We start from the raw sequence: 19,391 nt of genomic DNA, 5'->3' as shown, positions 1-19,391 counted from the left end.
TCGTTTCTCCGTCGTCAGATCTTAAGGATAAGAATTCAAGACAAAATTGAGAAATGTGCACTACAACAAATCAGTGAAGCCGAGTGGTATATTTTTAACATAGATACAGAGTATTTCTTCACTTCTACTCATTCCGCTATCAAAATTACCGCCCAAATTGGCTCAGACAATGCAACGTTATAGTGTAAACAACTGTTGTTAATGGCATTATCCTAATGTCTATGATAAGAGGCATATCTGTGATATATCATCGCTTATTACTTGTATTATTTAACTTTCAATTATATAAAAATTAGTAACGAAACTCACTATATTAATAAGGACATAACTGTCACATTTCAGAGCTTTTCGGATCCAAATCATGAAGTGACTGGAAACAAAAAAAGTTGAACAACTAATAATAAAACACTATTACTTGGAACATGTAATTAAAAAAAATACTGTCTTAAAATGTTGATAATAGGGGAACAAGGCTTTTTATTGGAAGTACAAAGGACCGCTGACATATACGTTTTCACCAGATTTCTTTTCTATGTCCGATCGGTCGCGAAATGGAAATCACAATGGAAACAAAAAAATGTTTCTTTTCCAGAATTTAGTTACAGTTTCCAGCTATTTCGCTACATAGTCGTCGCTCCAACATAGAATTAGTACGTGAGCTGCACTGTAGATGACAGCGAATGGCAAAGACAAAGAATTGTAAAATGTGGAAACTAGCTAACAAAGTATTTATTACGATAAACAATGGGATGCCACTCGCCTCTTTTAAGTGGAATGTGAGGCATGTTGGAAACGTATGCGAGTTTTAAATGCAAACTCGGTCTGCAGGTCCTGGCTGGCACATCGGTAGACCGAGTGCTTCGTCATCCTCTCCCATTGGCGTCGTTGGTCGTTGGCTGGGGAATTTGGGTGGGGGGGGGGGGGGGGGGGGAGTGGCACGGAGTCAGCATATCATTCTCCCAGCCATTCTATTTTATTGTTGTCGAGTGACCTCTATTGCTTTAGCATCATACTGTGGCACTGCTCAGTGTTTCCATACAGGGATGACCACGACTGATGTCTTGGCGGCCTGTTATGGAGTTACCTCACAGAATTGTAATCTGATGGAATCTCGAAAGCTTTCGTCAAAACTGAGGGAAATATCCTGAATATCTTTGTTGAAGGCATAGTAAGTAAACTAGTTCATTTCAGGAAAGTTTTCGGACACTCCTCACCCACTACAATTATCCTTGAAAATAGTAGATGAATATTTGTGTGAAATTAGCAAAACTGATTATACAGTTGACAAGTAATAACAGTCGACTGTCTCAAAATCACTATACCCTGGGACGTACCTACATGCCTTTCTTTCGATTGTGAAACTGGATGCAGCAACAGTTAATGAAGTAACTATAAGAAGTAGCTAAAAGAGTGCACATCTACTTAAAAAGTTGTCTGGTTGTATATCAACAATTTGATTAATGAACTCAAATCTAGTAAATATAATTTAATTTAATGGAGAGAAATACTTTGATTTCGTAACGATTCCAAGAGAAATGTGAGTGTGCACTTCACAAACCTTAAAAAGTAAAAGTAACTGGTGGTTACAAATGGTCAGTTTATCAAAATAGTAGGGTCTAAATGACCTTGGAGATATGAAATGGAATAATGATATTTTAAACATTTTGTGGTTGTGAGCTCAGCGACCGTGTAAATTATATAAAATGTAGTAGTCAGCCAATCTGTTGCACACAATTTTTTTTTATAAAAACCACATTAACCAGGTTTCGATACTACTAAGACTATTTTCATCAGAATGGTAAAAGTTACATGAAATGACAAAACAACTTTAAAATTTCAGCAACCGCGCTGTCATGACATGTTAATGTTCTATTGTTATTCTTGACTCATTGATTATTTACCTCGCAGGAGCGTATAAGAGAAACAAGGAAAAGTGTAGACATGCCGAGAAGTGAAGAACAACGACTAGATAACGCGTGAAAACTTATCCAGAATCTTCCAAGAACTGGATTTCAGGAAGTAGTTCACAAATATTTGTCAGTCCTCTACATATCGTTCGTAAAGATGAAATTGGACTAAATAACACCTGCAACAGCAATCGTTCTTACCCCACTACTTAAACCATAGGTGGTATAGACCGCGCATGACGTAATTATGTTGAAACAAACATGTCTATCAGCTGGGTGATGGAGGTAGGCATTTGCAGGAGACTTCTCTAATACTAGTCAGTTTATACTGACTGAAGTATTTTCAGTAAAGGTTACTTTAATAGAGAGGTGAATTCTTTTGTCACGTTTGGTTGCACCAAAATTTATGTGAAAGGAAGTAACGTTTCGTTCCACAGGTAAGCTTGCTTTCAAAATATAAACAATTTTGTGAACACCTTTTCAGGATTAAGGTGAAGCTAAGGAGAGGTCTGCGATAGGCTTGCTATTTGGCAGTATTTGTGTACATCTCAATGCGAATGAAAAGGTCATTATATGTGTACCTAGTAAAATTCAGAAATTATTATCCGTGATTACTGAAACCCACCATAACTGTAATAATTTTGTGTCATGACCGGTTTAGTTCTTATGGACACAGCCAGGCGGTCAGCAGAATGTTTATGTGATCTTTTCCAGATTTTTTTCTCTGACATTATGTGTGACAACCAGACGTTTTATATCAGAATGTTGGCCCAAGTCGGAAATCTAGTTATGTTCTAAAAATATATCTATATAAATGAAGCTCTTGTAGATTTCATCAGCCATTAATAATAAGGGTCAATCAGCTGTGGATCTCAAGATCATTCACATCATTTATGAAATTTATGTGATATCAGCTATAAGATCTTTCTCTTTTTCTATCTTTGCAATTCTTTTTATCTAATCTCAGAACTGGGTACAGACTTCCCACTGATGAAGTTCTAAGGAATATTTGGAGATTTGCTTTCTGTTTCACAATTTATTTTTACGTAATGTCAAACAGCTTGCATCCACACACTGTCCTGTAAAATGATGTTCACATCCTGCAGAGAGTGTCACCACTTCTTTCTCTATGCTGTTAATTTTTGGAACACAACCTACGACCAGCTTAGAGACAGAAGTGATGACACTTTCTGGAGGACCTGACCATCAATTTCTACATTTACATGTACATGGTTACTCTGCAATTCACGCTTAAATGCCAGGCAGAGGTTCATCAAACCATTTTCATACTACTTCTCTACAATTCCACTCTCGAACGGCTCGTGGGAAAAGCAACACCTGAATCTTTCCGTTCTAGCTCTGATTTCTCTTAATTTATTATGATGATCATGTCTCCCTACGTAGGTGTGTGTCAAAAAATATTTTCGCATTCGAAACAGAAAGTTGATGACTGAAATTTCGTAAAGCGCCTTCGATTCACTGACTGCCACCCCAACTCGTGTATCATATCAGTGACACTCGCACCCCTACTGCGCGATAACACGAAACGAACTGCCCTTTTTTGCACTTTTTCGATGTTCTCCGTCAATCCTACCTGGTAAGGATCCCACACCGCGCAGCAATATTCCAGCAGAGGGCGGAAAAGTGTAATGTAGGCTGTCTCTTTAGTGGGTTTGTCACATCTCCTAAGTGCTGTGCCAAGAAAGCGCAGTCTTTGTTTCATCTTCACCACAATATTATCTATGTGGCCTTTCCAATTTAAGTTGCTCGTAATTGTAATTCCTAGGTATTTAGTCGAATTGACAGCCCTTAGACTTGTGCGATTTATCGTATACCCAAAATTTATCGGATTTCTTTTAGTACCCACGTGCATAACTTCACACTTTTCTTTGTTTAGTGCTAACTGCCACTTTTTGCACCATACAGAAATTCTCTCTAGATCATTTTATAATTGGAATTTATCGTCTGATGATTTTACTAGACGGTAAGTTACAGCGTCATGTGCAAACAATCTAAGGGGGCTGCTCAGATTATCACCTAGATCATTTATGTGAACCAGGAACAGCAGAGGGCCTATGACAGTACCTTGCGGAACACCAGATAACTACACGATGATTTACCGCCATCACTACGAACTGTGACCTCTCTGAGAGTAAATCACGAATCCAATAACACATCTGAGACGATACTCCATATGCAAGCAATTTGATTAATAGTCGCTTGTGAGGAACGGTATCAAAAGCCTTCTGGAAATCTAGGAATGTGGAATCGACCTGAGGTTCCTTCTCGACAGCAGTCATTACTTCATGGGAATAAAGAACCATCTGCGTTGCACAAGAACGATATTTTCTGAATCCGTGTTGGGCATGAATCAATAAGTCATTTTCTTCGAGGTTCAAATAGTTCAAATGGCTCTGAGCACTATGGGACTTAACATCTGAGGTCCTCCCCTAGAACTTAGAACTATTTAAACCTAACTAACCTAAGGACATCACACACATCCATGTCCAAAGCAGGATTCGAACTTGCGACCATAGCGGTCGCGTGGTTCCAGACCGAAGCGCCTAGAACCGCTCGTCCATAGCGGCCGGCTTCTTCAAGGTAATTCATAATGTTTGAGTACAGTATATGCTCCAAAATCCTACTGCAAATTGAGGTCAGTGATACGGGTCTGTAATTCAATGGGTTACTCCTATTTCCTTTCTTGAATATTGGTGTGAACTGTACTGCTTTCGCCGGCCGAAGTGACCGTGCGGTTAAAGGCGCTGCAGTCTGGAACCGCAAGACCGCTACGGTTGCAGGTTCGAATCCTGCCTCGGGCATGGATGTTTGTGATGTCCTTAGGTTAGTTAGGTTTAACTAGTTCTAAGTTCTAGGGGACTAATGACCTCAGCAGTTGAGTCCCATAGCGCTCAGAGCCAGCCATTTTTTTGTACTGCTTTCCAGGCTTTAGGAACAGACCTTTCGTCAAGTGAGCGGTTGTATATGATGGCTAAGAAATGCTCTATTGTGTCTGCATATTCTGAAAGGAACCTGATTGGTGTACCATCTGGACTGGAAGACTTGCCTTTCTTAAGGGATTTGAGTTGTTTCGCAACACGTAAGATATCTACTTTTCTGTCACTCATGCTAACAGCTGTTCTGGTTTCGAATTCTGGAATATTTACTTCGTCTTCTGTCGTGAAGGAATTACGGAAAACTGTATTTAGTAACTCCATCGCTATTGCGCAGTGACAGTACTGACAGTTTTTTTGCAACGACCGGATTCTCTTAGGGTTTTCTACCATATTTTGAGACAAAGTTTCATTGTGGAAAGTATAAAAGCATCTCGCATTCATGAATTTGGCATGCTTTTTTCATTGTTTCTGCAACAGTGTTCTGACGTGTTTTGTGTACCATGGTGGATCAGTCCCGTCTCTTATTAACTTATGCTGTCGATAGTGTCAGTTGAATTTGAGCCGTATCTGGTCTACACTTACATAATTAGCTTGGAAGGAATGGAGAATCTCTCTTAGGAAGGCATCAAGCGAATTTTTATCTGTTGTTTTAAAAAGATATATTTTGTGTTTATTTTTAGTGGTTTTGGTTGATATGGTTTTGAGCCTCGATACAACGACCTTGTGTTCACTAATCCCTGTATCCGCCATGAATCTTTCTATTAGATCAGGATTATATGTGGCTAAGAGGTCAAGTGTGTTTGCTTAGCCATTTTCAATTCGTGTGGGCTCATGAACTAATTGTTCAAAGTAATTCTCAGACAAAGCATTTGGTGCAATTTCGGAAGATGTTTTCTGTCTACCACGGGCTTTGAACATGTATTTTCGCCAGCAAATCTAGGATAGATTGAAGTCTCCACTTATAACTGTATGAGTGGGGTACTTATTTGTAATGACGTTCAAGATTTCTTTGAAAGTTCAGCTATTATATCATCTGAATCGGGGCGTCGGTAGAAGAAGCCAATTATTATTTTGGTACGGCTGATGAGTATAACGCATAATAATTCGCAAGAACTATCTATTTCAACTTCACTACAAGATAAACTACAACCAACAGACATAAACACACCACCACCTACCTTATTTAATCAATCCTTTCTGAACACTGTTTGCGCCTCTGTAAAAATTTCGGCAGAATTTATCTCCGACTTTAGCCAGCTTTCTGTTCCTATAACGATTTCAGCTTCAGTGCTTTCGATCAGCGCTTGAAGCTCTGGTACTTTTCGAACACAGCTACGACAATTTAGAACAACAATACCGACTGTTGCTTGGTCGGTTGTCGTCCTTTCTTTGGCCTCTACCCTTTGAGACTGGAGCCCTTTTTGATCTTTCCCGAGACTGTCTAACCTAAAAAACCGCCCAGTTCACTCCACACAGCCCCTGCTACCTGTATAGCCGCTTCCTGTGTGTATTGGACACCTATTTAGCGGAACCAGAAACCCCAACACCATATGGCGCAAGTCGAGGAATCTGCAGCCTACACGGTCGCAGAACCGTCTGAGCCTCTGATTCAGACCCTCCACTCGGTTCTGCACCAAAGGTCCGCAATCGGTTCTGTCGACGATTTTGCAGAACAATGCTCAAGAACGTACCGTGCCAACTGTTACTGATTTATTTGACTGATGGTTCTGCTAAGTACTATACCATTTACTACACGCCCTTGACTAAAGCCCTCGTCTCGTGAGTTCGACTTCTAAGCTGAAGGAAACACTTCACGGCATTCGCTTCAGAACTGCTACAAATTCGTTTGGCAATAGACCGCACCGCTCGAACTGTTAACACAACTGGCACTGCTAAGAGTATGCTACGACTTCCACCTCGATGGTAACGGGTTGTACACAGTGCTGGTGACTACTTTGAAGGTCAGTAAAACTTTGAAAGACGTATCTGCTTTGTACGAGTTGTAAATAAATAGTTGCCACTATCAAAGTTCCAACCCTCGTAGTTCTAGGCTACTTCTTTAAAGACTCACTAATTCGTTTAATTCATTTACAGTGAATCACAGCATAAAAATGCTACCAAAGTCATCTATAGCACTAGCTGCGGGTTATAAACCAGCGCACTTTTACACTGTGAACGAAGTATGTCAGGAATGTCACAGCTGTTTGTTACAACTCCACTTTGCGGCACCTCATGTTCGGGCATTAGGCTACTGCAGCGGAACGAAGCGAGTGGCAGCAGGTGCGAGCGTAAGTTTAAAAGCTATATTCTCAGAAGGTCATAACTGCGTACTATCAGAATTAGGGCCCTAATTTTGACGCCGGAACGATCTCTGGAGCTGAATCCTTGCAAATGTCCCTTTTTCCTGCTTAAAACATGAGATAAAATTCGTGAAGTTTCCTTGTAAGATCTAAAACTCGATGATTGACAAAGGTTTTCAGGTGACAGAATATTAGTATCCAACTTACTACTAGAATACTCTCTGAAACCAACATTTTCTAATATACACTCATGTTCATAAAATACCAGAACATAGTAAATAACTAGCGAGAGAACATTCATATTCACAGGACTTGAACATTAGTATATTCTGCAGAAATGATTAGCATTTCTGTCATCACGGTTCAGTGTGTGTTCTGCTGCCTAATAGGCAAATGGTGAGCCATGGGCCATTATAACTTGTTCCATGTGTGATGGCATCGACGCGTATATGTTGCGAATGGCGTCCTGTGGTATAATTATCCATACTGCATTCACGTGATTCCAAAGATAATCTGTGGTCGTTGCCATTGGCTCTCGGTTCTGCACCAGTCGTTTTCGACTGGCGACAAGTCTAATTAACTGATGGGCAAGGGAAAAAGGCTTACATCCTGTGACACCGAGAAGGCACTTGTTCCTGCAGCAACATGTGGTCATTCATTGCCTTGTTGAAAAATCGTGTATCGTGTGTTGTAGAGAAATGCTATAGCTACGGGACGCACAATGTCATTCAGGTAGCTCACACTGGTCATAATGCCAAGAACGCGCACTAACTGTGATATGTGGTTGTACCCAATAGCACCCCACACAATAATGCCTTGAGCTGGCGCTGTATGTCTTATGCGAATAGTCACTGTGAAGCCGCTCCTCGTGCCTGCAGCGAACCACAATGCGGCCATCAGTTTCATACAAACACTACTTGGATTCGTCCGAAAACTATCAGATGCCGTTCCTGTCCCCAGTGTCGTCATTCCATCCACTATTGCTGTCTAGCATATATCTGCACATTCGTCAAAGGTAGGCGGAGAAGGAGACGGCATGCCCGTACGCCATGCCGTAATAATCGGCGGCGGTCTGTCACCCTTGATAGTGTACGGTGTGTTCAACACTTCCACTAAAGCCGAGGAGGACACAGGTCTGTCCTGCATCTCCATTCGGATGAGGTGTCGATATTCTTGTGAGTGGTACGACCTGACCCATCTCGTCTTGTTCTACGACATTCCATCAACAATTCTGCACACGCCGATTGCACTGCCGAAACACTTTGTCCCACATGAGCCGAAATTTCTCAGATGGATACATCACATTCTCTCGTGCCATTAAATGCGCCCTCTTTCAAAGTCACTGATTTGACGGTACAATTTGCGCCTACACCTGTGAGGCACCGCGTGAGTCCGCTCAAGACACACTGTTGTGTTACCGTCAGTTTAGAGTGACAACGAGAGCCACAAGAACATTTTACAGGTAGTTGGTGTTGCGGGGAGATATCGATGTTAACCTTGATCCTGGGGCCGAAATGGTTCAAATGCTAATCATTTCTCCAGAACATACAAATTTGCATGTCCTGTGAATATGAATGTGCTGTCTCTAGTCGTTCAAGGTGTTCGGTTTTTTCTGAACATTCGGCCGGCCTCAGAACATTAATGAGTAAACAAAGGTCTTGTTCCTGTCATGAATGGTCCACGAGACGAACGATCATTGGTAAGCCTCTGCGTAAGCTCGAATCTTTCGAAATTTCCCATCGTGGTACTTAACAGTAAACCACACAGTGAAGCACAAACGCCTCTCTTGCATCGTCTACCACTAGAGTTGCATGAGCGTCTCCCTAATGCTTTTGCGTTTACTAAACGAACCTTGACCAAAATACGATGCTCTTTTGTCGGACAAGGTCTCTATCCATACTATCTGCAACAAATCTCAGAAAAACGAACAATACTATCAGTCGAACGAAAATTTTGAAAGCCACCTCTTTCGTGGGTGGATCATGAGTTTTCAGCATTATTGGAAGAAGTTCTTTTAGTTACAAGAATGTGTATGTTTTTCCAGCATGACGGGACTCCAGCACATTTTAATCATCAGATGAAAATTGTCTGAACCTAACACACTCCGGAACATGTAGCGGCAGAAATGGTCATGTGTCTTGGTCACCAAATGTAATGAAACTGGTCTGACTACATTATGTTGTACGTACCAAGTATAATTTCCAATACATGATGTTTTATCACTCATTTTACGATACCCTTTTTTGTCGTCAATTTTATAAATATTTCTTACAAAAAAAAATTATACTGTAAAATCGTACTGTATTAAATCAAAGCCACCAAACATACCCGCTTACTTTCTTTAAAACCCGGACGTCAGGTACGTTTGACAGCAAAAAAAAGTGGCTCACGGCCAAATACAACCAACATAACGTACTTGTGCTGCAGGTCCTCGAAACACCAAAACCCCATGGGGTACAGTCGTTTGACTACACACAATGGGTACCGCAAGAGACTATTAGAGACCAAAGCTTCAACTAATATCGTCATGTTGTTGTTGTTGTGGTCTTCACTCCTGAGACTGGTTTGATGCAGCTCTCCATGCTACTCTATCCTGTGCAAGCTTCTTTATCTCCCAGTACCTACTGCAACCTACATCCTTCTGAATTTGCTTAGTGTATTCATCTCTTGGTTTCCCTCTACGATTTTTACCCTCAACACTGCCCATAAATACTAAATTGGTGATCCCTTGACTCCTCAGAACATGTCCTACCAACCGATCCCTTCTTTTAGTCAAGTTGTGTCACAAACTCCTCTTCTCCCCAATTCTAATGAATACCTCCTCATTAGTTATGTGATCTACCCATCTAATCTTCAGCATTCTTCTGTAGCACCACATCTCTAAAGCTTCTATTCTCTTCTTGTCCAAACTATTTATCGTCCATGTTTCACTTCCATACATGGCTACACTCCACACAAATACTTTCAGAAACGACTTCCTGACACTTAAATTTATATCGATGTTAACAAATTTCTCTTCTTCAGAAACACTTCCCTTGCCATTGCCAGTCTACATTTTATATCCTCTCTACTTCGACCATCATCAGTTATTTTGCTCCCCAAATAGCAAAACTCCTTTACTACTTTCAGTGTCTCATTTCCTAATCTAATTCCCTCAGCATCACCCGACTTAATTCGACTACATTCCATTATCCTCGTTCTGCTTTTGTTGATGTTCATCTTATATTCTCCTTTCAAGACACTGTCCATTACGCTCAACTGCTCTTCCAAGTCCTTTGCTGTCTCTGACAGAATTACAATGTCATCGGCGAACCTCAAAGTTTTTATTTCTTCTCCATGGATTTTAATACCTACTCCGAATTTTTCTTTTGTTTCCTTTACTGCTTGCTCAATATACAGATTGAATAACATCGAGGAGAGGCTACAACCCTGTCTTACTCCCATCCCAATCACTGCTTCCCTTTCATACCCCTCGACTCTTATAACTGCCATCTGGTTTCTGTACAAATTGTAAATAGCCTTTCGCTCCCTGTATTTTACCCCTGCCACCTTTAGAATTTGAAAGAGAGTATTCCAGTCAACATTGTCAAAAGCTTTCTCTAAGTCTACAAATGCTAGAAACGTACATTTGCCTTTCCTTAATCTTTCCTCTAAGGTAAGTCGTAAGATCAGTATTGCCTCACGTGTTCCAGTATTTCTACGGAATCCCAACTGATCTTCCCCGAGGTCGGCTTCTACTAGTTTTTCCATTCGTCTGTAATTAATTCGTGTTAGTATTTTGCAGCTGTGGCTTATTAGACTGATTGTTCGGTAATTTTCACTGCTGTCAACACCTGCTTTCTTTGGGATTGGAATTATTATATTCTTCTTGAAGTCTGAGGGTATTTCGCCTGTTTCATACATCTTGCACACCAGATGGTAGAGTTTAGTCAGGACTGGCTCTCCCAAGGCCGTCAGTAGTTCAAATGGAATGTTGTCTATTCCGGGGGCCTTGTTTCGACTCATGTCTTTCAGTGCTCTGTCAAACTCTTCATGCAGTATCGTATCTCCCATATGATCCTCATCTACATCCTCTTCCATTTCCATAATATTGTCCTCAAGTATATCGCCCTTGTATAGACCCTCTCTATACTCCTTCCACCTTTCTGCTTTCCCTTCTTTGCTTAGAAATGGGTTTCCATCTGAGCTCTTGATGTTCATACAAGTGGTTCTCTTCTCTCCAAAGGCCTCTTTAATTTTCCTGTAGGCAGTATCTATCTTACCCCTAGGGAGATAAGCCTCTACATCCTTAGATTTGTGCTCTAGCCATCCCTGCTTAGCCATTTCGCACTTCCTGTCGATCTCATTTTTGAGACGTTTGTATTCCTTTTTGCCGGCTTCATTTACTGCATTTTTATATTTTCACCTTTCATCAATTAAATTCAATATTTCTTCTGTTACCCAAGGATTTCTACTAGCCCTCGTCTTTTTACCTACTTGATCCTCTGCTGCCTTCACTACTTCATCCCTCAAAGCTATCCATTCTTCTTCTACTGTATTTCTTTCCCCCATTCATGTCAATTGTTCCCTTATGCCCTCCCTGAAACTCTGTACAACCTCTGGTTCATTCAGTTTATCCAGGTCCCATCTTCTTAAATTCCCACCTGTTTGCAGTTTCTTCAGTTTTAATCTACAGGTCATAACCAATAGATTGTGGTCAGAGTCCACATCTGCCCCTGGAAATGTCTTACAATTTAAAACCTGGTTCCTAAATCTCTGTCTTACCATTATATAATCTGTCTGATACCTTTTAGTATCTCCAGGGTTCTTCCATGTATACAACCTTTTTTCATGATTCTTAAACCAAGTGTTAGCTATGATTAAGTTGTGCTCTGTGCAAAATTCTACGGGGAGGCTTCCTCTTTCATCTCTTAGCCCCAATCCATATTCACCTACTACGTTTCCTTCTCTCCCTTTTCCTACACTCGAATTCCAGTCACCCATGACTATTAAATTTTCGTCTCCCTTCACTATCTGAATAATTTCTTTTATTTCATCATACGTTTCTTCAATTTCTTCGTCATCAGCAGAGCTAGTTGGCATATAAACCTGTACTACTGTAGTAGGTGTGGGCTTCGTATCTATCTTGGCCACAATAATGCGTTCACTATGCTGTTTGTAGTAACTTACCCGCATTCCTATTTTCCTATTCAGTATTAAACCTACTCCTGCATTACCCCTATTTGATTTTGTGTTTAGAACCCTGTAGTCACCTGACCAGAAGTCTTGTTCCTCCTGCCACCGAACTTCACTAATTCCCACTATATCTGTCTTTAACCTATCCATTTCCCTTTTTAAATTTTCTAACCTACCTGCCCGATTAAGGGATCTGACATTCCACGCTCCGATCCGTAGAACGCCAGTTTTCTTTCTCCTGATAACGACATCCTCTTGAGTAGTCCCCGCCCGGAGATCCGAATGGGAGGCTATTATACCTCCGGAATATTTCACCCAAGAGGACGCCATCATCATTTAATCATAAAGTAAAGCTGCATGCCCTCGGGAAAAATTACGGCCGTAGTTTACCCTTGCTTTCAGCCGTTCGCAGTACCAGCACAGCAAGGCCGTTTTGGTTATTGTTACAAGGCCAGATCAGTCAATCATCCAGACTGTTGCCCTTGCAACTACTGAAAAGGCTGCTGCCCCTCTTCAGGAACCACAATTTGTCTGGCCTCTCAACAAATACCCCTCCGTTGTGGTTGTACCTACGGTACGGCTATCTGTATCGCTGAGGCACGCAAGCCTCCCCACCAACGGCAAGGTCCACGGTTCATTGGGGGGAATATCGTCATACAGAACGTATTAGAAAACACGTTCTTAGCGATGAGACACCCCATAACACTCGTAAACTAACCTTAATTACAACAAGTGACATTCCAAAAGTTCTGAGAAAACGGATTATTGTACATGTATCGTACAGTAACCCTTAGTCAAAATAAAATACTTGAGACAATATATGGAGTTACAAAGCTGTACGGCAATTGGAAAAAATTTTTCGCTCTCGAAAAGATTTTCCATCCACGTACTGAACGTCGCTCAACGGCGAGTGGCTCTGGAAACTGGATATTGGACGAACCAGTAAAAAAACGCGATTAACGGCAACAAGCACACTACGGAAATCTCAACATTAACAGCGAATCACCAGTAATATCATTGTTCTCGTAATACATCAACAGCTACGTGTATACAAATTTGAAATTTAAATGACATGACCAACGTCGTAGTTCTGGACCTAGATTCAAACCCAACACCTATAGCCATTGATAACTAAGCTAAGCTTTATTTGTGACTTATTGAGACCTGATCACTAGGCATAAAGAGACGCGAAGTATAGACGTTTGCACCAGTATCAGTTATCAATTCAGATCCTGAAAATAAATGACGTAAATGTTTGTACTGAACTGGGAATCCTGTGATAACAGTTACTTTCCTGGGAACTATCCCCAACAATGTTTAATATGGTGTCATTCACAAGGAACAAGGTATGTTCATGATTAAACTTGAAATGCCATCATGTAAAGCTTGTGACAGGGATGTGAACCCAGCACCTAATCGGATTGTTAACGAAGTACGTAAAATAAGTTAAATATGAAATGTTTTCACCAATAGCGAGATGTTGGAACCTTAAATGACGATAGAATTGTTTTTGTCTGACTGGGATTCGAACCCAGCATCTAGCGCTGTCGTTTTCCAACTAGGAACAGACGATCAATAGCTATTGTTGGTTCTCCAGTAGCGAGATGTGCGCATGTTTAGCTAGACATCCGGCGACGAAAAGTTCTGTGTGGAATGGAATTCAAACCCCGCACACGTGGACATGAAGACACTTTAACTACCAAATTCTTTTCCAATAATAGCTAGGAATGGCATGTTTGTACTTTCAATGATGTGATGAAATATACTCTGCTGGCTAGAAGTTGAACCCACAACATATCGTCGTTGGTGATCACAACGACCACAACATCAAATACAAATCCGTTTTCGCTAGTGGGATGGAGAGGAATGTTTGAACTTGAAAAGATGTAAGGAAACGTTTGATCTTGTGGCTGTGAGTTGAAACGAACACGTTACAGCTGACAACGCACGAATAGGCGTTGAAAATGCAACGATTTTTCACTAGTACTTCGGAGTGCATATACTAGGGCTTGAAATGAAATAATGAATATTTTGTGCTGATCAGGATTCGAAACCAGATAGGTGCCTTTCGAGGAGACCTAGAAGAGTTTGCAATCTTGGGGAACACAGTGAAATCTAATTCGAATCCCAGTCCAGCACCACAATTTTCAGTCTCAGTTTCAAATAAAGTAAGAGCCTTGTGAACTTACATGGCCATTGGTTCATTAAATGAAATATGTTTTGTACTTTACGACGGCTTGCTGGTGACAGAGTCTCTGCCTTTCGGGGTTTCTCCATCTGTCACAAACGAATGCCGCTCTGCCCCAGTCGGCAGCGAAGGGATGTTATCTTTACTGCGGATATTGAACTACGGAGCATACTGGCGTTCTGCATTTGGCGTTACTAGGGGTGAAGGAGAGTTACTTGTGGGTGTTAAAAATCTACGCCTGACGTGAGATGTGAACCTACACGTTTTACACATCAATACAAGATTAATCCACCAGACCACAGAACCCCTTGCCAAGCACATAATTATGAATTTCAGAGTATTCATTTAGATGTAGATGCAGATGTCAAGGGACGGGTAACAGGAAGGAGGGCTGGATCTGGGAATGGATAGAAGTGCAGAAGTGCAAAATATAAGCGTGAAATGCTTGCAAAGTGTTGCTTACTTAGATGTGTGCCACAGTTCGTATTATCTTAGGACCGAGAGATAAGGAAGGACTGTTTTCAGAACGGAGAATGGGTTATAGGGAAGGGGAGATCAAAGAATACGGTTTCATAGGCGTTGAGAGGCTCACTAATGTTGACAAACTGCGATATCTACATTTTGATTTTACGTACTTATTGAACAATCCGATTAGGTGCTGGGTTCGCATCCTTGTCACCAGCATTACATGATGGCATTTCAATTTTAAACATGTGCATCCTTTGTTCCTTGACAACGTCTTTCGAGGTTAATTACCAAGAAGGAAATTGTTATGTTAGGGTTCCCGGTTTCGTACAAACATTATCGTCATTTACGTTCAAGTTGAGAATTGATAATTGATACTGGTGCAAACGTCAATATTTGACGTCTCTTTCTGCCTAGTGATTGACTCTCGATAAGGTACAAAGCTTTGCTTGGTTAACAGTGCCTTTACGTTCTGGGTTTGCATCCGGATCCAGAACGAAGACGTTGGTCATGTCATTTAAAGTACAACTTCGTGTACAAGTAACTGTTGATGAGTAATGTGAACAATGATATTACTTGTGATTCGCTGTTAATTTTGGGATTTCCGTAGAGTGCTTGCCGCCATTAATCACGTTTTCTTTTAACTGCTTAGTATTACATAAAGTTGATGATAAACCACTCCCTGTTGAACGTTGAACGACGTTCAGCATGTGTAGGGGAAACATTTTAGACAGCAAAGAACTTGTTTCCAATGTCCGTACAACTTTATAAATCCATATACCGTCTCAAATATTTAATTGTACCTAAGGATTACTGAACGATTTATGTGACAAAATTAGTTGTCCCACAACATTTGAAATGTCACTTAGCTATTGTAATTAAGTTTAGTTTACAAACGTTAAGGACTGTCTGATCTCTTCTGTACTATTGTGGTGTTGCTTTACATCTGGACGGACTGTCATAAAGACCAGCATTCTCTAGTAGTCTTTAGCGGTACCCATTTTGTATCTTACTACCACTGTACTGTGGAGGGTTGCGACGATGTGCAACACAGATATGCTATGTTGGTTGCATACATTCAGGTGCAGCCCACACGTTGGAATTCAGGCGTGACCCACTTTTTTTGCTGTCGAGTGTACAGAAATGTGTGTCATTTCTTATAAAAGCTCAATGGAACATTTCACACATAGTGTAGAACAATCGACAGGAAAGTAGATGGTTACTGCAGAAGTGATATCGCTTCCATTTCTGTGGAAGCAGTGATCTAAGTCACTCGCATTGCAAGAAAAATACACTAAAGAACTGTAATTCTGTCGTTTATAAAAAGAATAGAGCGTTTTAAACCGTTTGTTACTCTTTCACTTTGTCAAATTAAAAAAATACATAATAACCATCACAACAGTGTTGTAACTTTCAGAAAGAAATTATGTACTGTACATGTGTAATACAACAAGTCGTTGAGCTGTTAAAATCAGTGCATGAATTCAGCTAGAAATGAGAAATACTGCAAACGTCGACGTTTTGTCCCTTATTCACGGGGGTTAGACACTGATTTCAAAGCTCAACGAAGAGGAGGTACGGGCTTACGTTGTCAGCTTGTATATATGTGCGGTGTAAGTTTCGCTCCGTTCCGTGAATGTAACGGAGAGTTCTCGGTACACTGTACAAGAAATACCTTCTGGTGAGTAAGAAAACACCGCTGCAGCGGTATGTTACTTTATTTAAAAAGCACGACATGTTCCGTTGCGTTAGCTACGTCGTCTGGTTAAGCCCTGGATAGGAAGAAACAGTGAAATACCAGCAAATGACAACATAGGATCAAAAGAACATCAGATAATTGTCAAACATGGGTGAAAGCAAGCAATATAAAATGGGGCAATGACAATACAGCTACAACGTGACAGTTGAGTACAACTAATACTAAACTTCCCCGCGATTCATTGACTTTCACTCCATTCTAAGAATCATGCTGCAGCCAACAATAAACAAATATAGAGGGGGATGCCAATAGCCGGAAAATAAAAATTGATATAAATAAACCGATAAAAAAGGTGCGGCATGGAGAATGTGAGAAAACAGAAACAAACGGAGAAATTCGACCAAGACTCGGTCGTTATCGGCTTTTCTCGGTCTTTCTTTGATGTATACGCAACAGCGCGTTATTTCATTTAATACTGCGGTGAGGCATGTTTACCCTTCCCTGTTTGTTTGTGGTACGAAGGATATTCACAGATCCAGTGACTCTTTGCACTAAAAGAGGCAGTCTAGTGATCTGTCGTCACAAGCGTTTGAAAATGAATGAGTGTGACAGAAGAGAGAAATGAAAATTCTCACTATACATTACGCAGTCGCATAAGCAACGGGTACCGCGCAGATGCTGTGAAACGACATTACAGTAACATGCAGGTCGTCAAGAAGCACTTTGTGCTAAATTGGCGGGATTTATCGTAGTAATAGTAAAGTTTCTGAGGCACGATTTTTATATTTAAAACTCGCTATTTTTTTAATTCAAGGGAAAAATAGTGAAGGAACGAAACTTAGAATACCCGGAATGGATTGCAGACGTCGAATATCAAGTGGCCTTGACTGCACGTTGCCCTTAATAAGAAACTGCAAGATGAGAAACTAATTCCTGATTTGATGGGTTTGTATTTTTTTAAAAGTCGTGTTGCAGAAGACAGATTCTGACAAACGCAGTCCTATTCCCTAAGATCAATATTGTTGAAGAAAACTCGAGACCTGAAGAATTCATTGAGGCCTTGAAAGAATTACAAGGATAGTTTTCTGGGCGTTTTGAGGACACTGCCTGTCTTACATCTGTTTTTAAGTTGTTTTCGAAAAAGTTTCAGTTGAAAGCGCCCCTGTGCATGTGCAGATGTAACTGATTGACCTACAAGGTAATCTCCCTTTTAAAGTAAAATTCTTTTACATTAAATCTTTCGAGTATATCAGAGACTGAAAATACCGTTGCAGCAGTATGATACTATTAGAAGAGGTCCGCCGCTCGTGGTCTCGCGGTAGCGTTCTCGCTTCCCGAGCACGGGGTCCCGGGTTCGATTCCCGGCGGGGTCAGGGATTTTTCACCTGCCTCGAGATGACTGGGTGTTTGTGTTGTCCTCATCATTTCATCATCATCCAGGAAAGTGGCGAAATTGGACTGAGCAAAGATTGGGTCATTGTACGGGCGCTGATAACCACGCAGTTGAGCGCCCCACAAACCAAACATTATCATCATCATCATCACTATTAGAAGATGTTAATGGCGCTATGTTGAAAACTGTTAAAAATGTTACAACTGTTTGAAAAAAGTAAAAGGAGCGGGACCCCTATAGTATGAAACCATAAAAAGGCCCAACGCCAATTAGGGTGAGAGTGAGGGGGGGGGGGGGCGAGGAAGGAGACAATGCGAAAACAGTCAAACGGACCGGGTTATGAAATGAGACAGTGAAAGGTAGCTAAGATCCGATTTACGTGAAATGTATTCACAGTTGCGAATATGAACAACCATCAGCTGTATAAGGAAATGACGACAATGAATATTTGTGTTGGACGGGGACTCAAACACGAATTTCCCTCTTTACGCAAGCGGTCGCCTTCACTGCTATCCATGCGCGACTCACGGCCAGACCCAAACTTCTGTATGTCGCCGTTGCTAGGTCACAACCTGTACTATGCCACACATTTTGTAATTCCTATACAGGGGACGCCATTTGAATTGAATACTACAATTTTCATCACTACCACAAACTGTACATTGTCAGTATATTGGCAACCGGATTCGACGATACACTACGTGATCATCAAGCCCTAAAAGTAGTATAAGAACAGCAAGATTAACACCATCATGACTTCAATGGCAAAACTGTACATGTAACTGAAATATTTAATACATAGTTATTCTATTCTTTAAAAAATATCTGTACACAACTTATATATGTATACGGGTGTATTTATCAGCCTGTAATCTATGTCAGTACTGCTTTGCTTTCTGTCACCAATACAAAAACTCAGTCACCGAACAAACAATGCAACGAGAAAATGGAAAGTGCACACACTTCCGAAACTAAAACAATGGAAACCAATATGTATCACAATAAACGACATAATTAAAAATTCACAAATAAATACGAAAAAAATTTTTATAACCCTGGGCATGATGCTGCAAGCCACAGAGTGACAGACATAATCAAGTAGTTCAGTGCTCATACACCTGTACAACTGGTGTACGTCGTCACTCACAATAAAAATGACAACGTATATGCTTAGCTCTTCAAGTGTTTTACTTTAACCTCTATATTGTATACGGATAGTTATTTTCATTTTAATTGTTGGTTACGACGTAGTACAGTTGTACAAGTGTGTACACCTTGTACTACTGGATGTTTGTAAATTGTTTGCATGATCACGCCCAAGATTGAAGAATATATTTTAGCATTATGTCATTAACCATGTGTTTTTA

This window comes from Schistocerca cancellata, chromosome 5, assembly GCF_023864275.1.
Source record: "Schistocerca cancellata isolate TAMUIC-IGC-003103 chromosome 5, iqSchCanc2.1, whole genome shotgun sequence".
Lineage (NCBI taxonomy): Eukaryota > Metazoa > Arthropoda > Insecta > Orthoptera > Acrididae > Schistocerca > Schistocerca cancellata.
The sequence above is the reverse complement of the archived record's forward strand: the minus strand, read 5'-3'. Positions refer to the sequence as shown.